Source organism: Rattus norvegicus, chromosome 3 (assembly GCF_021556685.1).
Source record: "Rattus norvegicus strain SHRSP/BbbUtx chromosome 3, alternate assembly SHRSP_T2T, whole genome shotgun sequence".
Lineage (NCBI taxonomy): Eukaryota > Metazoa > Chordata > Mammalia > Rodentia > Muridae > Rattus > Rattus norvegicus.
In genome coordinates this window covers 558,038-578,548 of record NC_141536.1, presented here as the reverse complement: position 1 = coordinate 578,548, position 20,511 = coordinate 558,038, and the positions used below count along the sequence as shown (strand labels likewise).

The window sequence follows — 20,511 nt, the reverse complement described above, 5'->3', positions numbered from 1 at the left end:
AGAAAGGTATTGTGTAAATTTGGTTTTGTCATGGAATACCTTGGTTTCTCCATCTATGTTAATTGAGAGTTTTGCAGGATACAGTAACCTGGGCTCGCATTTGTGTTCTCTTAGGGTCGGTATGACATCTGTCTAGGATCTTCTGGCCTTCATAGTTTCTGGCGAGAAGTCTGGTGTGATTCTGATAGGTCTCCCTTTATATGTTACTTGACCTTTTTCCCTTACTGCTTTTAATATTCTTTCTTTATTTTGTGCGTTTGGTGTTTTGACAATTATGTGACGGGAGGTGTTTCTTTTCTGGTCCAATCTATTTGGAGTTCTGTAGGCTTCTTGTATGTCTATGAGTATCTCTTTTTTTAGGTTAGGGAAGTTTTCTTCTATGATTTTGTTGAAGATATTTACTGGTCTTTTGAGCTGGGAGTCTTCACTCTCTTCTATACCTATTATCCTTAGGTTTGATCTTCTCACTGAGTCCTGGATTTCCTGTATGTTTTGGACCAGTAGCTTTTTCTGCTTACATTATCTTTGACAGTTGAGTCAATGATTTCTATGGAATCTTCTGCTCCTGAGATTCTCTCATCCATCTCTTGTATTCTGTTGGTGAAGCTTGTATCTACAGCTCCTTGTCTCTTCTTTTGGTTTTCTATATCCAGGGTTGTTTCCATGCGTTCTTTCTTGATTGCTTCTATTTCCATTTTTAATTCCTTCAACTGTTTGATTGTGTTTTCCTGGAATTCTTTCAGGGATTTTTGTGTCTCCTCTCTATGGGCTTCTACTTGTTTATTTATGTTTTCCTGGAATTCTTTCAGGGATTTTTGTGTCTCCTCTCTATGGGCTTCTACTTGTTTATTTATGTTTTCCTGGAATTTTTTCAGGGATTTTTGCGATTCTTTCAGGCATTTTTGCGATTCCTCTCTGTAGGCTTCTACTTGTTCTCTAAGGGAGTTCTTCTTGTCTTTCTTGAAGTCCTCCAGCATCATGATCAAATATGATTTTGAAACTAGATCTTGCTTTTCTGGTGTGTTTGGATATTCCATGTTTGTTTTGATGGGAGAATTGGGCTCCGATGGTGCCATGTAGTCTTGGTTTCTGTTGCTTGGGTTCCTGTGCTTGCCTCTCGCCATCAGATTATCTCTAGTGTTACTTTGTTCTGCTATTTCTGACAGTGGCTAGACTGTCCTATAAGCCTGTGTGTCAGGAGTGCTGTAGACCTGTTTTCCTCTCTTTCAGTCAGTTATGGGGACAGAGTGTTCTGCTTTCGGGCGTGTAGTTTTTCCTCTCTACAGGTCTTCAGCTGTTCCTGTGGGCGTGTGTCTTGAGTTCACCAGGCAGCTTTCTTGCAGCAGAAAATTTGGTCTTACCTGTGGTCCCGAGGCTCAAGTTCGCTCGTGGGGTGCTGCCCACGGGCTCTCTGCAGCGGCAGCAACCAGGAAGACCTGTGCCGCCCCTTCCGGGAGCTTCAGTGCACCAGGGTTCCAGATGGTCTTTGGCTTTTTCCTCTGGCGTCCGAGATGTGTGTGCAGGGAGCAGTCTCTTCTGGTTTCCCAGGCTTGTCTGCCTCTCTGAAGGTTTACCTCTCCCTCCCATGGGATTTGGGTGCAGAGAACTGTTTATCCGGTCTGTTTCTTTCAGGTTCCGGCGGTGTCTCAGGCAGGGGTCCTGCCGCTCCTGGGCCCTCCCACACGGGAGCCCAGAGGCCTTATACAGTTTCCTCTTGGGCCAAGGATGTGGGCAGGGGTGGGCAGTGTTGGTGGTCTCTTCTGCTCTGCAGCCTCAGGAGTGCCCACCTGACCAGGCGGTTGGGTCTCTCTCTCACCGGGTCTGGGAGCAGAGAGCTGCTGCGGGCCGGGATCCGCGGGTGTGGGACTTCCGGTAAACACAGAACGTGCCTGGTCCTAGAGAAATTCTGCTTCCGTGTGTCCCAAGCTCACCAGGCAGCTTTCTTGCAGCAGAAAATTTGGTCTTACCTGTGGTCCCGAGGCTCAGGTTCGCTCGTGGGGTGCTGCCCAGGGGCTCTCTGCAGCAGCAGCAACCAGGAAGACCTGTGCCGCCCCTTCCGGGAGCTTCAGTGCACCAGGGTTCCAGATGGTCTTTGGCTTTTTCCTCTGGCGTCCGAGATGTGTGTGCAGGGAGCAGTCTCTTCTGGTTTCCCAGGCTTGTCTGCCTCTCTGAAGGTTTAGCTCTCCCTCCCACGGGATATGGGTGCAGAGAGCATCAGAGCTGTTTTTAATGATGTTGCTCAGAATGTTTTCTTTCCAGATGATGATTGAGAAGCTAATTTAAAAAAAAATGGTGCCAGGTACCACAAGAGTAACAGAACTGTGCTGTTTTCTCGGGTTTTGTTTTTTTACTTTTTTTTTTTAATGGAGTGTGCTGGATGTCTCTACAGTTTTGTTCAGATGACTGCAGAACCTGGAAAAGCTGTTGCTGCTGTTGATGCATAACACACTGCTATTATTGGTCTTGTTATATAAATATAAATATATATACAGATATATAATTTGAATTTTTTGAAACTTTAGCTGTGCTGTCAACTTTGGAAAAAAGTATCCCCGTTTACTGTGTTGAGTTGGCACTGTACAGAAATTAACAGCCATATTGGTCTGGAAATGTTGAACTTAAGTTTTTTCCATTTGTACAGGGGTAACACACTGTATTAAATATGTAAGGTCTTATCTACGTGGGTTTGATTACAAAAACTAATAAAGTATTCTCTAAATTTAAAAACAAAAAAACAGAAATACCAACCAAACAGCTGCCAAGGAGTAAACCACTACCAAAATACTACAGATGGGCTGACCGTGGGCTCCAACTGCATATGTAGCAGTTGGGGCACCAATGGAAGAAGCTCTTGGTCCTGCCAAGGTTGGGACAACCAATATTGGGCAATGTTGGGTGGGGCAGGAAGGGGAAGTGTACAGGGAAGGGAACACCCTTACAGAAGAAGAGGAGGGGAATGGCATAGGGGGCTTATGTCTGGGAAACCAGGAAAAAGAATGATATTTGAAATGTAAATTTCAAAAATTCCGTTAAAAAAACTAAAAAAAAGAAAGCAAAAAGCAAAAAACAAAAACCAAAAAAGGATACTTTTAAAAATGAAGAAATTTTAATTTAAAAACTATGAAGTTCAAACTGAAGTATGAACTTCAAAACTTATGTATTTGAATATTTGCATTCATTCAGAAATGCTTTACTAAAAACGGTTTTACAGAATTGTTCTATTGTTAGTAAGATTAAAAACTGTCCTGGATATCTAATTACTCTTCTGGATGTTTAATTTGACACAAAATTCTTACTAGATCCTATAAATATCAAATATAAGACTGTAAATTGATGATGTCCACATTTCGGTCTTCAATCTTCTTTTTCATATTGTCTGTGAGTTGTATTTTGGGCATTCTGAGCTTTTTGCCTAACGCAACTTATCAATGAGTACATACCATCTGTGTTCTTTTGTGAACTGGTCACCTCATTCAGGTATAATATTTTCTCAATCCATTTATCTCTCTGCAACATTTATACAGTCATTGCTTTTAATATCTAGGTAGTATTCCATTGTGTACCACCTTTTTTGTATCCATTCCTTCAGTGCAGAACTAATGAGCTGTTTCCAATTTCTGGCTAAGTAATGTTATGAACATAGTGAAATATTTGTCCTGGTTTTATGTTGGAGCATCTTTTGGTATATGCCCAGAAGTGGTATAGCTGGGTCTTCAGAAAGTCCTATGTCCAGTATTCTGAGGAACCAGCAGACTGATTTTGATCGTGGTTGTACCAGATTGAAAATTTTTGCCTACAATGGAGAAATGTTCCTTTCTCCACATCCTCTCCAGCATCTACTTTCACCTGAATTTTTCATTCTATCTCATATGTTGTGCTTCCATTTTCATTAAACTCTAGAAGTCTTTCCAATTCTTTCTCTCTCTCTCTCTCTCTCTCTCTCTCTCTCTCTCTCTCTCTCCCTCCCTCCCTCCCTCCCTCCCTCCCTCCCTCTCTTTCTTTCTTTCTTTCTTTCTTTCTTTCTTCCCTGACCAAGCAAACATTAAATAGATAGTTGTTCAGCTTCCTTGTACATGTGGGCTTTTTGATATTTTTGTTATTCCGAAAAACAGCCTTAGCCTATGCTGGTCCAATAGAATCCATGGGATTAATTCAATGTTTTATATCTGTTGAGGTTTGTTTTATGTCTGATTACAAGGTCAGTTTATGTATAGTAGTAGGAGGTGATGAGAACATGGTGTTCTCTTTTGTTTTAGGGCAAAATGTTTTGTAAGATATCTGATAAATCAATGTTTTTTAGAACTTCTGCCAGTTATACTGTGTCCGTTTAATTTCTGTTTCCGTGATCTGGTGAGAGAGTCTGGTGTTAACATCTCCTAGTATTATTTTGCAACATTCCATACAGGCTTTGAGCTTCAGTATTTTTTTTTTAACAAATGTAGTTGGCCTTGCATTTGGGGCATAGATGATCAGAATTAAGAGTTCAGCTTGGTAAATTTGTAGAGTGTCCTTCCCTGTCTTTTTTTGATAATTACTTCTTGAAAGAATGTTTTATAGAATATTAAAATGGTCATTCAAGCTTGTTTCTGAAGGCCCTTTGCCTGAATGTTTTTACAGCCTTTTACTGTAAGGGTAGTGTCAGTCTATGAAACTGAGGTATGTTTCCTTCATGCAGCAAATAATGGCTCCTGTTTATGTATCCAATCTGTTAGCCTATGCCTTTTTATTGGGGAACTAAATCCACAGATACGGAGGGATATTAAGTACCAACAATTGTTGCTTCCTGTTATTTTTGTTGTTAGAGGTAGGAATATATTTCTGTGCATTTGGTTTCTTGTGAGATTAGTTTTTTGCTTTTTGGGGTGTGATTTTCCTAATTTTGTTGAAGTTTTCCTAATATTTTCTTCAGTAGGACTAGTTTAGTGTAAATTTATTGTATAAATTCGGTTTTATCATGGAATATACGGATTCTTTAACTATGGCAATTGAGAGTTTTGCTTCATAGAGGAGCTTGACCTGGCAGTTTTCTTCTCTTAGGGTCTGTTTAATGTCTTTCCAAGATCTTCTGATTTTTTGTGTCTCAGTAGAGATACCTGGTTTAATTTTGATAGGTCTGACTTTACATGTTACATAACCTGTATCTCTTACTGGTTTCAATTTTTTCTTCATTCTGTGCATTTGATTTTTTGGTAATGTGATGGGAGGAACTTCGTTTCTGGTTCCATCTGTTTGTAAGATTTTGTACATTTGTGGGCATTTCAATTTTTGGCTAGGGATATTTTGTTCAATAATTTTTTGCAGTTGTTCACACATCCTCTGAGTTTGGAACCTTCAGTCTCTTCTATACCTATTATTGTTTGTTTTGGTCTTTCCATTCTGGCATAAATTTTTTGAGTGTTTGTGTTAGGAATTTTTGCTTTTTGAATTTTCTTTGTTGTGTCAATATGTTTTTAGTGCATTTTCTACACCTGCAATTATCTTTCCTTCCACTCATATTCTGTTGATGAAGTGTGCATCTGTGATTCCTGCTCTTTTTCCTAGCTTTTCCAACTCCAGGTTTGTCTCCCTTTCTCTCTCTTTTTTTAAATGCTTATATTTTCCTTTTTTAGATCCTGGATTGTTTTATTTAATTTCTTCCCTTCTTTGAATGTATTTACCTATATTTCTTTAAAAGATATATTTGTTTCTTCTTTTACTTGTTGCTGGTTTCTCTTGCATTTCTTTAAGGGAGTTACTTATGTCCTACTTAAAGTCCTGTATCATTTCCATGAAATGTGATTTTTTATCAGAATCATGTTTTTTCAGGTATGTTGGGGTATTCATGTCTTGCTGTAGAGGCAGAACTGGCTTATGATCATGCCATGTAGTCTTGATTTCTGTTGCTTTTGTTCTTCTCTCATCACTTGGTTTACTCTGTTGTTAACTCCCCTGTCTATCTCTGACTGGAGCCTGTACCTCCAGTGTGACTGTGATTCTATGGTCATATGATCCTGTACTCCATGATGTCTCAGAACTTCTGGCAGTCAAGTTTCATATGAGTGTAGGCTAAGTGGGTTGGGTTCTATAAGACAGGGCAAAGGCTAAGGTTCAAAATGGAAGAAACTTGAATCACTGGCTGCTTGGGGTCCCTGAGTCCCTGTGTTCTGCACATCTCAGTTAGAACCATTATTCTTTTAATTCAAGTTATAGCAAAAAACAAAAACAAAAACAAAAAACCCTGAAATTCTAACATGACACTTACAAAATCATTTTATTCTATAATTACAGACACTAGTAAGAAAAATCCAAAGAAATTACAGAAAATCAATTCAAATGTAGAATTGTAGCAATATTCAAAAAACTCAAACCGACGAATAAACTAGAAAGAAATAAAATGAAATAATAGAAGACAATGAGGAAATTAATACAAGTCATTAGCAGAGTGATAAGACAGAGACTGAACTATTGAACAAAAGCCAAACCAAGAAGATTCTGAACGATAAAGCTCAGTAAGTGCAATATGACCACCCTAACTAGCAATAAAATTAATCAGATGAAAAACAGACCTGGAAAAATGTTAGTTAAATTTGATGACTTGGCAAAGTTCAATAATAAAATTTCATAAATATAAAATATATATGAACAGGTGTTTAAGCCTGCAGGAAAATGTGAATATAGAATTCTAAAATGAATGCTTTATTCAAGGAGTAGGGCATGAAATCAATAAAATAATATTCGGGAGTTTCAAAACCTGGAGAAATATCTGCCCATCTAGGTATAGAAGACTCATTGAACTCTGAGTAAAGAACTGCAGTAAAAAATTATAGTAGACTGCAATTAACACAGTAGAGATAAAGAAAATATAAAGCAATTTAAAACTGCTTAAGATCAGATTACTTATAAAGCTCATCAGAATAACACTAGTTTTATGAAAGATTTTTAAAGCAAGTAGTTCCAAAGTGATATATCAAAATTCTAAGGTATCTCAACCTCTGTCCAAATTTATTTCACAATAGTCTTGGTACAAGAAAAGGAAGAATAAAATAAATTCTCCTCTTGGAAAAGCATATTACAGAATCCATCACAACTTAGCCAGCTCTATGAAATAGTAAAATTAAATATATATATATATATATATATATATATATATATATATATATATATATATAATGAAACTATATAAAATCCACGAAAGAGGAAATCATAAGCTTCTTTCCATTTAATGCTTTCCCAGCAGAAAGCAAAGATTACAAGATTGAGAAAACTAAAAAAATAAAAATAAAAAAATCCAATGACTACACAGATCAAATTTCCTTACATATTTACATAGTACTCTGCCAATACATTAAGCCATACAAATTATTTATACAGGATTGTGACATTCCTTCAAAACATTCAACAAACTAGAGGCTACAAAGTATGTCTCACAGTATCTCAAATAATTAAAATAGAGCCCTATATTATTGCTAACTCCAATGAAACAAATATCTCAAGAAGATATTTTTATAGTAAACAGTTTTTCTCAGAGCAATTAATCAAATATTGTAGAAAAAATCATAGAAAAAGGACATCATGGTTCTCTTCCAGCTTTATTAGTACCTCCGACAGTCTTCTGCAATGACTCTCAAATGTGGGTGAAGTAATGTAAAAAATCCTCAGACTGATAATGTGATCATTTCTTCCTCTGAATAAAATGGGACTTGGAAACCTAATAGAAATATTTATACCACAAAAAAAGGTTTAAAAAGATGCATTATTCCTTAAATAAACATTATTAAATATTTACAGTAACACAATTATCTCAACGTCCTCTAAATGTTTTTGAGTGGAATATATAGTAGTTGTCTAAACAATTGATGGGTCCAATTATTTTTATTTACGATTCATTATGAGTAGAAAAATACATTGGAGAAATGTTTATAAATACATTCTAGGCTAAGATAAAAACTCAGGTGACAGCAAATGCTGGCGAGGATGTTGAGAAAGAGGAACACTCCTCCAGTGTTGGTGGGATTGCAGGCTGGTACAACCATTCTGGAAATCATTCTGGAGGTTCCTCAGAAAATTGAACATTGAACTACCTGAGGAGCCAGCTATACCTCTCTTGGGCATATACCCAAAAGATGCCCCAGCATATAACAAAGACACATGCTCCACTATGTTCATAGCAGCCTTATTTATAATAGCCAGAAGCTGGAAAGAACCCAGATGCCCTTCAACAGAGGAATGGATACAGAAAATATGGTACATCTGCACAATGGAATATTACTCAGCTATCAAAAACAATGACTTTATGAAATTCATAGGCAAATGGTTGGAACTGGAAAATATCATCCTGAGTGAGGTAACCCAATCACAGAAAAACACACATGGTATGCACTCATTGATAAGTGGCTATTAGCCCAAATGCTTGAATTACCCTAGAGGCATAGAACACATGAAACTCAAGACGGATGATCAAAATGTGAATGCTTCATTCCTTCTTTAAAAAGGGAACAAGAATACCCTTGGCAGGGAATGGAGAGGCAAAGATTAAAACAGACACAGAAGGAACACCCATTCAGAGCCTGCCCCACATGTGGCCCATACATATACAGCCACCCAATTAGACAAGATGGATGAAGCAAAGAAGTGCAGGCCTACAGGAGCCGGATGTATCTAGACACAGGGATTTCTTGCATGGTTTCTAATGATCTACATCTCTATCTCTTCTCTGCATTTTTGCTTGGTCCCTATTTCATGATTTCATGCTTTCATTGTAAGAGTATTCTCACCCAGAAGGATCAAACTCTGTACAACAGCTTTAAGCAGAGAAAACTCTGTATTGAGGGAAGGATAGGGTTTTCTGTTCTTGTCTCTCATATCTCTCTTCTGAGGAGGAGCTTCAGAAATTTGAATTGTGGCCCTCACTTCTGTCATGAACAGAGGAATGTTTCATATCTGCAATATTCCTTTGCATTTTCTGCTGTCAGTTGAACCAATAAATAAGATACTCCAGGTTCTTTCAAGTGTCAGATACTCAATAGTCTGAATTTATTAACAGATTTCTTTTTCTGTCTTCACACGTCACCCACAGCTCTACAGAGGAAGTTCCAATGGTGGTGTTTTATATCCAGAATACCGCAATGCCCCTAAAATATTGACAGTGTAAAAACAGTTATCCTCCCAGACCCGGTGAGAGAGAGACCCAACCGCCTGGTCAGGTGGGCACTCCTGAGGCTGCAGAGCAGAAGAGACCACCAACACTGCTCACCCCTGCCCACATCCCTGGCCCAAGAGGAAACTGTATAAAGCCTCTGGGCTCCCGTGGGGGAGGGCCCAGGAGCGGCAGGACCCCTGCCAGAGACACCGCCAGACCCTGAAGGAAACAGACCGGATAAACAGTTCTCTGCACCCAAATCCCATGGGAGGGAGAGGTAAACCTTCAGAGAGGCAGACAAGCCTGGGAAACCAGAAGAGACTGCTCCCTGCACACACATCTCGGACGCCAGAGGAAAAAGCCAAAGACCATCTGGAACCCTGGTGCACTGAAGCTCCCGGAAGGGGCGGCACAGGTCTTCCTGGTTGCTGCCGCTGCAGAGAGCCCCTGGGCAGCACCCCACGAGCGAACCTGAGCCTCGGGACCACAGGTAAGACCAAATTTTCTGCTGCAAGAAAGCTGCCTGGTGAGCTTGGGACACACGGAAGCAGAATTTCTCTAGGACCAGGCACGTTCTGTGTTTACCGGAAGTCCCACACCCGCGGATCCCGGCCCGCAGCAGCTCTCTGCTCCCAGACCCGGTGAGAGAGAGACCCAACCGCCTGGTCAGGTGGGCACTCCTGAGGCTGCAGAGCGGAAGAGACCACCAACACTGCCCACCCCTGCCCACATCCCTGGCCCAAGAGGAAACTGTATAAGGCCTCTGGGCTCCCATGGGGGAGGGCCCAGGAGCGGCAGGACCCCTGCCAGAGACACCGCTGGACCCTGAAGGAAACAGACCCGATAAACAGTTCTCTGCACCCAAATCCCGTGGGAGGGAGAGCTAAACCTTCAGAGAGGCAGACAAGCCTGGGAAACCAGAAGAGACTGCTCCCTGCACAAACATCTCGGACGCCAGAGGAAAAAGCCAAAGACCATCTGGAACCCTGGTGCACTGAAGCTCCCGGAAGGGGCGGCACAGGTCTTCCTGGTTGCTGCCGCTGCAGAGAGCCCCTGGGCAGCACCCCACGAGCAAACCTGAGCCTCGGGACCACAGGTAAGACCAAATTTTCTGCTGCAAGAAAGCTGCCTGGTGAACTCAAGACACACGCCCACAGGAACAGCTGAAGACCTGTAGAGAGGAAAAACTACACGCCCGAAAGCAGAACACTCTGTCCCCATAACTGACTGAAAGAGAGGAAAACAGGTCTACAGCACTCCTGACACACAGGCTTATAGGACAGTCTAGCCACTGTCAGAAATAGCAGAACAAAGTAACACTAGAGATAATCTGATGGCGAGAGGCAAGCGCAGGAACCCAAGCAACAGAAACCAAGACTACATGCCATCATCGGAGCCCAATTCTCCCACCAAAACAAACATGGAATATCCAAACACACCAGAAAAGCAAGATCTACTTTCAAAATCATATTTGATCATGATGCTGGAGGACTTCAAGAAAGACATGAACACACTTAGGGAAGCACAGGAAAACATTAAAAAACAAGTAAAAGCCTACAGAGAGGAATCGCAAAAATCCCTGAAAGAATTCCAGGAAAACACAATCAAACAGTTGAATGAATTAAAAATGGAAATAGAAGCAATCAAGAAAGAACACATGGAAACAACCCTGGATATAGAAAACCAAAAGAAGAGACAAGGAGCTGTAGATACAAGCTTCACCAACAGAATACAAGAGATGGATGAGAGAATCTCAGGAGCAGAAGATTCCATAGAAATCATTGACTCAACTGTCAAAGATAATGTAAAGCGGAAAAAGCTACTGGTCCAAAACATACAGGAAATCCAGGACTCAATGAGAAGATCAAACCTAAGGATAATAGGTATAGAAGAGAGTGAAGACTCCCAGCTCAAAGGACCAGTAAATATCTTCAACAAAATCATAGAAGAAAACTTCCCTAACCTAAAAAAAGAGATACCCATAGACATACAAGAAGCCTACAGAACTCCAAATAGATTGGACCGGAAAAGAAACACCTCCCGTCACATAATTTTCAAAACACCAAACGCACAAAATAAAGAAAGAATATTAAAAGCAGTAAGGGAAAAAGTTCAAGTAACATATAAAGGGAGACCTATCAGAATCACACCAGACTTCTCGCCAGAAACTATGAAGGCCAGAAGATCCTGGACTGATGTTATACAGACCCTAAGAGAACACAAATGCCAGCCCAGGTTACTGTATCCTGCAAAACTCTCAATTAACATTGATGGAGAAACCAAGATATTCCATGACAAAACCAAATTTACACAATATCTTTCTACAAATCCAGCACTACAAAGGATAATAAATGGTAAAGCCCAACATAAGGAGGCAAGCTATACCCTAGAAGAAGCAAGAAACTAATCGTCTTGGCAACAAAACAAAGAGAATGAAAGCACACAAACATAACCTCACAACCAAATATGAATATAACGGGAAGCAATAATCACTATTCCTTAATATCTCTCAATATCAATGGCCTCAACTCCCCAATAAAAAGACATAGATTAACAAACTGGATACGCAACGAGGACCCTGCATTCTGCTGCCTACAGGAAACACACCTCAGAGACAAAGACAGACACTACCTCAGAGTGAAAGGCTGGAAAACAACATTCCAAGCAAATGGTCAGAAGAAGCAAGCTGGAGTAGCCATTCTAATATCAAATAAAATTAATTTCCAACTAAAAGTCATCAAAAAAAATAAGGAAGGACACTTCATATTCATCAAAGGAAAAATCAACCAAGATGAACTCTCAATCCTAAATATCTATGCCCCAAATACAAGGGCACCTACATACGTAAAAGAAACCTTACTAAAGCTCAAAACACACATTGCACCTCACACAATAATAGTGGGAGATTTCAACACCCCACTCTCATCAATGGACAGATCATGGAAACAGAAATTAAACAGTGATGTAGACAGACTAAGAGAAGTCATGAGCCAAATGGACTTAACGGATATTTATAGAACATTCTATCCTAAAGCAAAAGGATATACCTTCTTCTCAGCTCCTCATGGTACTTTCTCCAAAATTGACCATATAATTGGTCAAAAAACGGGCCTCAACAGGTACAGAAAGATAGAAATAATCCCATGCGTGCTATCGGACCACCACGGCCTAAAACTGGTCTTCAATAACAATAAGGGAAGAATGCCCACATATACGTGGAAATTGAACAATGCTCTACTCAATGATAACCTGGTCAAGGAAGAAATAAAGAAATTAAAAACTTTTTAGAATTTAATGAAAATGAAGATACAACATACTCAAACTTATGGGACACAATGAAAGCTGTGCTAAGAGGAAAACTCATAGCGCTGAGTGCCTGCAGAAAGAAACAGGAAAGAGCATATGTCAGCAGCTTGACAGCACACCTAAAAGCTCTAGAACAAAAAGAAGCAAATACACCCAGGAGGAGTAGAAGGCAGGAAATAATCAAACTCAGAGCTGAAATCAACCAAGTAGAAACAAAAAGGACCATAGAAAGAATCAACAGAACCAAAAGTTGGTTCTTTGAGAAAATCAACAAGATAGATAAACCCTTAGCCAGACTAACGAGAGGACACAGAGAGTGTGTCCAAATTAACAAAATCAGAAATGAAAAGGGAGACATAACTACAGATTCGGAGGAAATTCAAAAAATCATCAGATCTTACTATAAAAACCTATATTCAAAAAAATTTGAAAATCTTCAGGAAATGGACAATTTCCTAGACAGATACCAGGTATCGAAGTTAAATCAGGAACAGATAAACCAGTTAAACAACCCCATAACTCCTAAGGAAATAGAAGCAGTCATTAAAGGTCTCCCAACCAAAAAGAGCCCAGGTCCAGACGGGTTTAGTGCAGAATTCTATCAAACCTTCATAGAAGACCTCATACCAATATTATCCAAACTATTCCACAAAATTGAAACACATGGAGCCCTACCGAATTCCTTCTACGAAGCCACAATTACTCTTATACCTAAACCACACAAAGACACAACAAAGAAAGAGAACTTCAGACCAATTTCCCTTATGAATATCGACGCAAAAATACTCAATAAAATTCTGGCAAACCGAATTCAAGAGCACATCAAAACAATCATCCACCATGATCAAGTAGGCTTCATCCCAGGCATGCAGGGATGGTTTAATATACGGAAAACCATCAACGTGATCCATCATATAAACAAACTGAAAGAACAGAACCACATGATCATTTCATTAGATGCTGAGAAAGCATTTGACAAAATTCAACACCCCTTCATGATAAAAGTCCTGGAAAGAATAGGAATTCAAGGCCCGTACCTAAAGATAGTAAAAAGCCATATACAGCAAACCAGTTGCTAACATTAAACTAAATGGAGAGAAACTTGAAGCAAGCCCACTAAAATCAGGGACTAGACAAGGCTGCCCACTCTCTCCCTACTTATTCAATATAGTTCTTGAAGTTCCAGCCAGAGCAATCAGACAACAAAAGGAGATCAAAGGGATACAGATCGGAAAAGAAGAGGTCAAAATATCACTATTTGCAGATGACATGATAGTATATTTAAGTGATCCCAAAAGTTCCACCAGAGAACTACTAAAGCTGATAAACAACTTCAGCAAAGTGGTTGGGTATAAAATTAACTCAAATAAATCAGTTGCCTTCCTCTATACAAAAGAGAAACAAGCCGAGAAAGAAATTAGGGAAACGACACCCTTCATAATAGACCCAAATAATATAAAGTACCTCGGTGTGACTTTAACCAAGCAAGTAAAAGATCTGTACAATAAGAACTTCAAGACACTGAGGAAAGAAATTGAAGAAGACCTCAGAAGATGGAAAGATCTCCCATGCTCATGGATTGGCAGGATTAATATAGTAAAAATGGCCATTTTACCAAAAGCAATCTACAGATTCAATGCAATCCCCATCAAAATACCAATCCAATTCTTCAAAGAGTTAGACAGAACAATTTGCAAATTCATCTGGAATAACAAAAAACCCAGGATAGCTAAAGCTATCCTCAACAATAAAAGGACTTCAGGGGGAATCACTATCCCTGAACTCAAGCAATATTACAGAGCAATAGTGATAAAAACTGCATGGTATTGGTACAGAGACAGACAGATAGACCAATGGAATAGAATTGAAGACCCAGAAATGAACCCACACCCCTATGGTCACTTGATTTTTGACAAAGGAGCCAAAACCATCCAATGGAAAAAAGATAGCATTTTCAGCAAATGGTGCTGGTTCAACTGGAGGGCAACATGTAGAAGAATGCAGATCGATCAATGCTTATCACCCTGTACAAAGCTTAAGTCCAAGTGGATCAAGGACCTCCACATCAAACCAGACACACTCAAACTAATAGAAGAAAAACTAGGGAAGCATCTGGAACACATGGGCACTGGAAAAAATTTCCTGAACAAAACACCAATGGCTTATGCTCTAAGATCAAGAATCGACAAATGGGATCTCATAAAACTGCAAAGCTTCTGTAAGGCAAAGGACACTGTGGTTAGGACAAAACGGCAACCAACAGATTGGGAAAAGATCTTTACCAATCCTACAACAGATAGAGGCCTTATATCCAAAATATACAAAGAACTCAAGAAGTTAGACCGCAGGGAAACAAATAACCCTATTAAAAAATGGGGTTCAGAGCTAAACAAAGAATTCACAGCTGAGGAATGCCGAATGGCTGAGAAACACCTAAAGAAATGTTCAACATCTTTAGTCATAAGGGAAATGCAAATCAAAACAACCCTGAGATTTCACCTCACACCAGTGCGATTGGCTAAGATCAAAAACTCAGGTGACAGCAGATGCTGGCGAGGATGTGGAGAAAGAGGAACACTCCTCCATTGTTGGTGGGATTGCAGACTGGTAAAACCATTCTGGAAATCAGTCTGGAGGTTCCTCAGAAAATTGGACATTGAACTGCCTGAGGATCCAGCTATACCTCTCTTGGGCATATACCCAAAAGATGCCTCAACATATAAAAGAGACACGTGCTCCACTATGTTCATCGCAGCCTTATTTATAATAGCCAGAAAATGGAAAGAACCCAGATGCCCTTCAACAGAGGAATGGATACAGAAAATGTGGTACATCTACACAATGGAATATTACTCAGCTATCAAAAACAACGAGTTTATGAAATTCGTAGGCAAATGGTTGGAACTGGAAAATATCATCCTGAGTGAGCTAACCCAATCACAGAAAGACATACATGGTATGCACTCATTGATAAGTGGCTATTAGCCCAAATGCTTGAATTACCCTAGATCCCTAGAACAAACGAAACTCAAGACGGATGATCAAAATGTGAATGCTTCACTCCTTCTTTAAATGAGGAAAAAGAATACCCTTGGCAGGGAAGGGAGAGGCAAAGATTAAAACAGAGACTGAAGGAACACCCATTCAGAGCCTGCCCCACATGTGGCCCATACATATACAGCCACCCAATTAGACAAGATGGATGAAGCAAAGAAGTGCAGACCGACAGGAGCCGGATGTAGATCGCTCCTGAGAGACACAGCCAGAATACAGCAAATATAGAGGCGAATGCCAGCAGCAAACCACTGAACTGAGAATAGGTCCCCTATTGAAGGAATCAGAGAAAGAACTGGAAGAGCTTGAAGGGGTTGGAGACCCCAAAAGTACAACAATGCCAAGCAACCAGTGCTTCCAGGGACTAAGCCACTACCTAAAGACTATACATGGACTGACCCTGGACTCTGACCCCATAGGTAGCAATGAATATCCTAGTAAGAGCACCAGTGGAAGGGGAAGCCCTGGGTCCTACTAAGACTGAACCCCCAGTGAACTAGTCTATGGGGGGAGGGCGGCAATGGGGGGAGGGTTGGGAGGGGAACACCCATAAGGAAGGGGAGGGGGGAGGGGGATGTTTGCCCGGAAACCGGGAAAGGGAATAACACTCGAAATGTATATAAGAAATACTCAAGTTAATAAAAAAAAAAAAAGAATGTAAAAAAAAAAAGTAAAATTGGTGATCTGAGCATCTTAAAAAAAAAAAAAAAACAGTTATCCTTGGCAGAAAGTAAATAACTCAGTGAACTTAAAAAAAATCTAGATATAGTATTATACAATGATTATCAAACTGGAACATTAACTTAGCATGTACCCTGAGGTCCCAGAAGAAATCCCAAGTATACCAATATGAAAACCATAACACTGCTATAATGAAAATATGTTTTTCACATATGTGTAGTGGATTTGTTTTGAGTTTTTTTTCAGCAAACAGGAAAAACAGTATCTATTGACTTTCAATAATGTTTGTTACTGGTAGTGAAAATTTACATAACTGGTATTTCTTTGACATTATTAAAACATTACCCATGATATACATAGAACCTAAGAAGTTAGACTCCAGAGAGCCTTGTAACCCTATTAAAAATGGGTACAGTAGCTAACATTAAACTAAATGGAGAGAAACTTGAAGCAATCCCAGTAAAATCAGGGACTAGACAAGGCTGCCCACTCTCTCCCCACTTAACCAATATAGTTCTTGAAGTCCTAGCCAGAGCAATCAGACAACAAAAGAAGATCAAGGGGATACAGATTGGAAAAGGAGAAATCAAAATAGCACTATTTGCAGATGATATGATAGTATATTTAAGTGATCCCAAAAGTTCCACCAAAGAACTACTAAAGCTGATAAACAACTTCAGCAAAGTGGCTGGGTATAAAATTAACTCAAATAAATCAGTAGTCTTCCTCTACACAAAAGAGAAACAAGCTGAGAAAGAAATTAGGGAAACAACACCCTTCATAATTGTCTCAAATAATATAAAATACCTCGGAGTGACTTTAACCAAGCAAGTAAAAGATCTGTATGGTAAGAACTTCAAGTCCCTGAAGAAAGAAATTGAAGAAGACCTCAGAAGATGGAAATATCTTTCATGGTCACGGATCAGAAGGATTAACATAGTAAAAATGTCCATTTTACCAAAAGTGATCTACAGATTCAATGCAATCCCCATCAAAATACCAATCAAATTCTTCAGAGAGTTAGACAGAACAATTTGCAAATTCATCTGGAATAACAAAAAACCCAGGATAGCTAAAACTATCCTCAACAATAAAAGGACTTCAGGGGGAACCACTATCCCTGAACTCAAGCAGTATTACTGAGCAATAGTAGCAATGGTATTGGTACAGAGACAGACAGATAGACCAGTGGAGTAGAACTGAAAGACCCAGAAATGAACCCACACACCTATGGTCCCTTGATTTTTGACAAAGGTGCCAAAACCATCCAATGGAAAAAAGATAGCATTTTCAGCAAATGGTGGTGGTTCAACTGGAGGTCAGCATGTAGAAGAATGTAGATCGATCCATACTTATCACCCTGTATAAAGCTTATGTACATGCCTCTTATCTTAAAGGAAAAAAACTTCATTACTGGAATCTATAGTGGAATATAATAAGGGAAAAGAAAGATATTCTTGTTTCTTTTGTTCTTCATGTAACATGTATCATCATCAATACCTGGAAGATACTGTAGAGCTATTTAGAGTAAACATTCTTTGAAGAAGAAAATATTAATACAAGAAGTGATAAGAAATACATATCCTGTAGGGATGTGTTTTCCACCCTGTATCTGTTACATAAAATGTTAATCTTTGATATCCTGAAAACAATTCCTAGATTCCTCTCTCTCATGTATATATGTCAACAATAAATGTCATATTAAACTTTCCATAAAACTTACCATGTTCTGTAAGTAAAGTAATGTTAAAGAGATTGCCGATCAGGAACATGGAAGAAATACAAATACAGAGGAGGAACAATTCTTGTTTCATTCCATGCTTTGATAACAGAAGAATAGTATAGTCATTCCTTATTTCTGATTCTTTAAACCATTGAAATAATCAGAGTTTCTGTAGAAAAGGGAAACAGCAAGAAAATGGTGATCCTTCTGCCCTTAGTTCTGGCATACTTGGTTTGCACTGCCAGTCAACATTCATCTGAAATGAAACTTCAGAATGACAAAGGCCACTCAGAGGTAACGTGTGTAAGATAACCAGGGAATGAAAAAGTGCTTGTGAGAGGTGTTTGTTGTGTGTCCATATTTGTATTTTCACAAACCTTGTTCTTTCTCATACATGTATACATGTTTCTTGCTTAATAAAATGTGTTTACATGTTTTGTGCGACTTAAATAAACAGTTCTCTGTCTTTCTCAAATCACAGGGTTTTTAGTGTATGGAACTGTGAATTATACCTCAGTGTTTCCAAAATATATTGACTCTCATTGATTTAGTTTTCCATTGCATAAAAATATCATTGTTTTATAAGATTTCAATTGTTACATTATCTTAAACATCGTGCACTGTAGTTAAATATAAATTGACAATATATTATCTATTTTCTATGTGAAAAACCAATGTGATGAGTATTACAGGTATTGAGGAAAAACAAAACCAAAATAAATTCAGAGAAACAACTCTTAGTATAAGGAAAAGACCCTAAAATCGGAACCTCAGAATTTTTGTAAAATGCTTACCACCCTAACATTCGTCTGTAGTCCCCAGTGCAGAGATGGAAGAGACAAGAATGTGCTTTGGGTTCACTCTGCACATAATATAATGAAATTGTGAGTTCCAAAACAGATAGATAATCTTTGCTAAACATTAAAGTAGATACCTAGCCTGGTGGAACATGCCTTAATTCATAAAATAGTAAGGCAGAAGCATGTAGATATGTGTGAGTTCAAGGACAGCCTAGTCTACAAAGTAAGTACAGGATAAATAGGGCTCTATTCCACATAGAAACCCTCTCTCAAAACAACTTTTTTTAGACAGTGATTAAGTAAGAGACCCAACTTTGATTTTAAACTTATACACACACACACACACACACACACACACACACATACACACACACATACACACACACACACACACACACACACACATCCTCATAAATACTATTCTACACAAACAAACGTCTACACCAGAACAGGGCTTTATGAAAAACAAACATACACATACTCTCCCTCACCTGCAAAGAAAATGTGCAAACACCTTCCTAACTTAGCTTTCCCCTTTTAGACTTTAGGGTATTTTCACTCAGTTTACTGAGTGATGAAGTAAGGAATAAGAAAATGCACTTCTGAGAATGTATATTTGTAATATTAGGTATTCTGATAATGGCAATCATCCCAGGCAATTATCTGTCACATTTTATCCAATGTACTTTTTTTTAACATTAAGATAAAAAATATGGAATTATTACCAGAAAAATACATTAACCATGTTGCAGGATATGTGTTCTACTATGAAAATTTAATAATATTAATATAGTTAGTCATGTTTCTAAGGTCATGTGAGGATATCAACATCTACGTGAATAATTTTAGAATCTCAAAGTAAATTTTTTAGTATCTGGATGTAAATTAAATAGTAATATAGTAAGAATGGAATCAATACTACAGTGACATTACTTTTGTATATACAGTTCTTTGTTGTTCCTATTTTGAATTCTTTTCTGGAATTAGAATTAGACATATACCAAACAATCATTGATTTCCCAAGACAACTCCAGATGAGGCAGAATGTGTGTTTCATCTATATCTATATCCTCCTCTCTATCCATGGTATTGTAAGACATGTCATGTTGTTGAATTTATCTTAGATTTGCAACATCTATGATTTACTGAAAAGAGTCTTTAGAAACACAAATGAAGCAATACATGGTGACATCTGTTTGAACTTTCAGCACCTAAATCTACAAATGAATTTCTACATGATTTCAAAGCAGATCTGATTTCAGTACTGAATTACAATACTGCCAGAGCTAAAAAAAAATTGTCTCAAAGAAAATATCAACCCATGAATATAAACAAAAGTTATCATAAATCTGATATGGTTAAAAAAAAAAACACTGCAATGAAAACTGAAAGATATCTTTCAATACAGAAATAGTGGCAATCAAAATGCAAATATTTGAAAATTTTTGAATATACCTGTTATATTTAACGTTCATTTGCTACTTAATATAGGCTAGAATCAACAGGGAAAAAAGCAAAAGAATTAACAATTGGGTAATTGTCATTACCAAGTCGGTATGTGGGTGTGTTTATGTAGGAATGCTTTAAATTCTGTTGGTGGGAAGAGCAGAGCACTGAGATACCATCCGCACTACAATGAGGTCATGGGCTAGATGTGTTTAGTTATAACCTTCATGTACTGAAGAGTAGGATACCATTAAAACAGCAAAATATAACTGGTCTAGGAAGTAGCTCTAGAGATTCAGTAAGTGAAGAAAAATAGAAAAATATTTACTACTCATTTTTTTTAATTTAAAATTTACCCAAAAGTTCACATGTAACAATTTAAT

General features: G+C 38.5%; 1 protein-coding gene across 4 annotated transcripts in view; it reads left to right on the top strand.

Annotated features, from left to right (window-relative positions):
• LOC147995338 (LINE-1 retrotransposable element ORF2 protein-like) overlaps nt 1-20,511 on the top strand; it is a 121,185-nt gene that overhangs the window by 51,268 nt on the left and 49,406 nt on the right. Inside the window, exon 2 of one of the 4 annotated variants that reach the window (XR_015684114.1) lies at nt 9,056-9,608. The exons of the other annotated variants lie outside the window; for them this stretch is intronic. The gene's annotated coding sequence lies outside the window, so the exon portion shown is untranslated. The remainder of the gene's footprint in view (nt 1-9,055; nt 9,609-20,511) is intronic. 4 annotated transcript variants of the gene reach the window in all.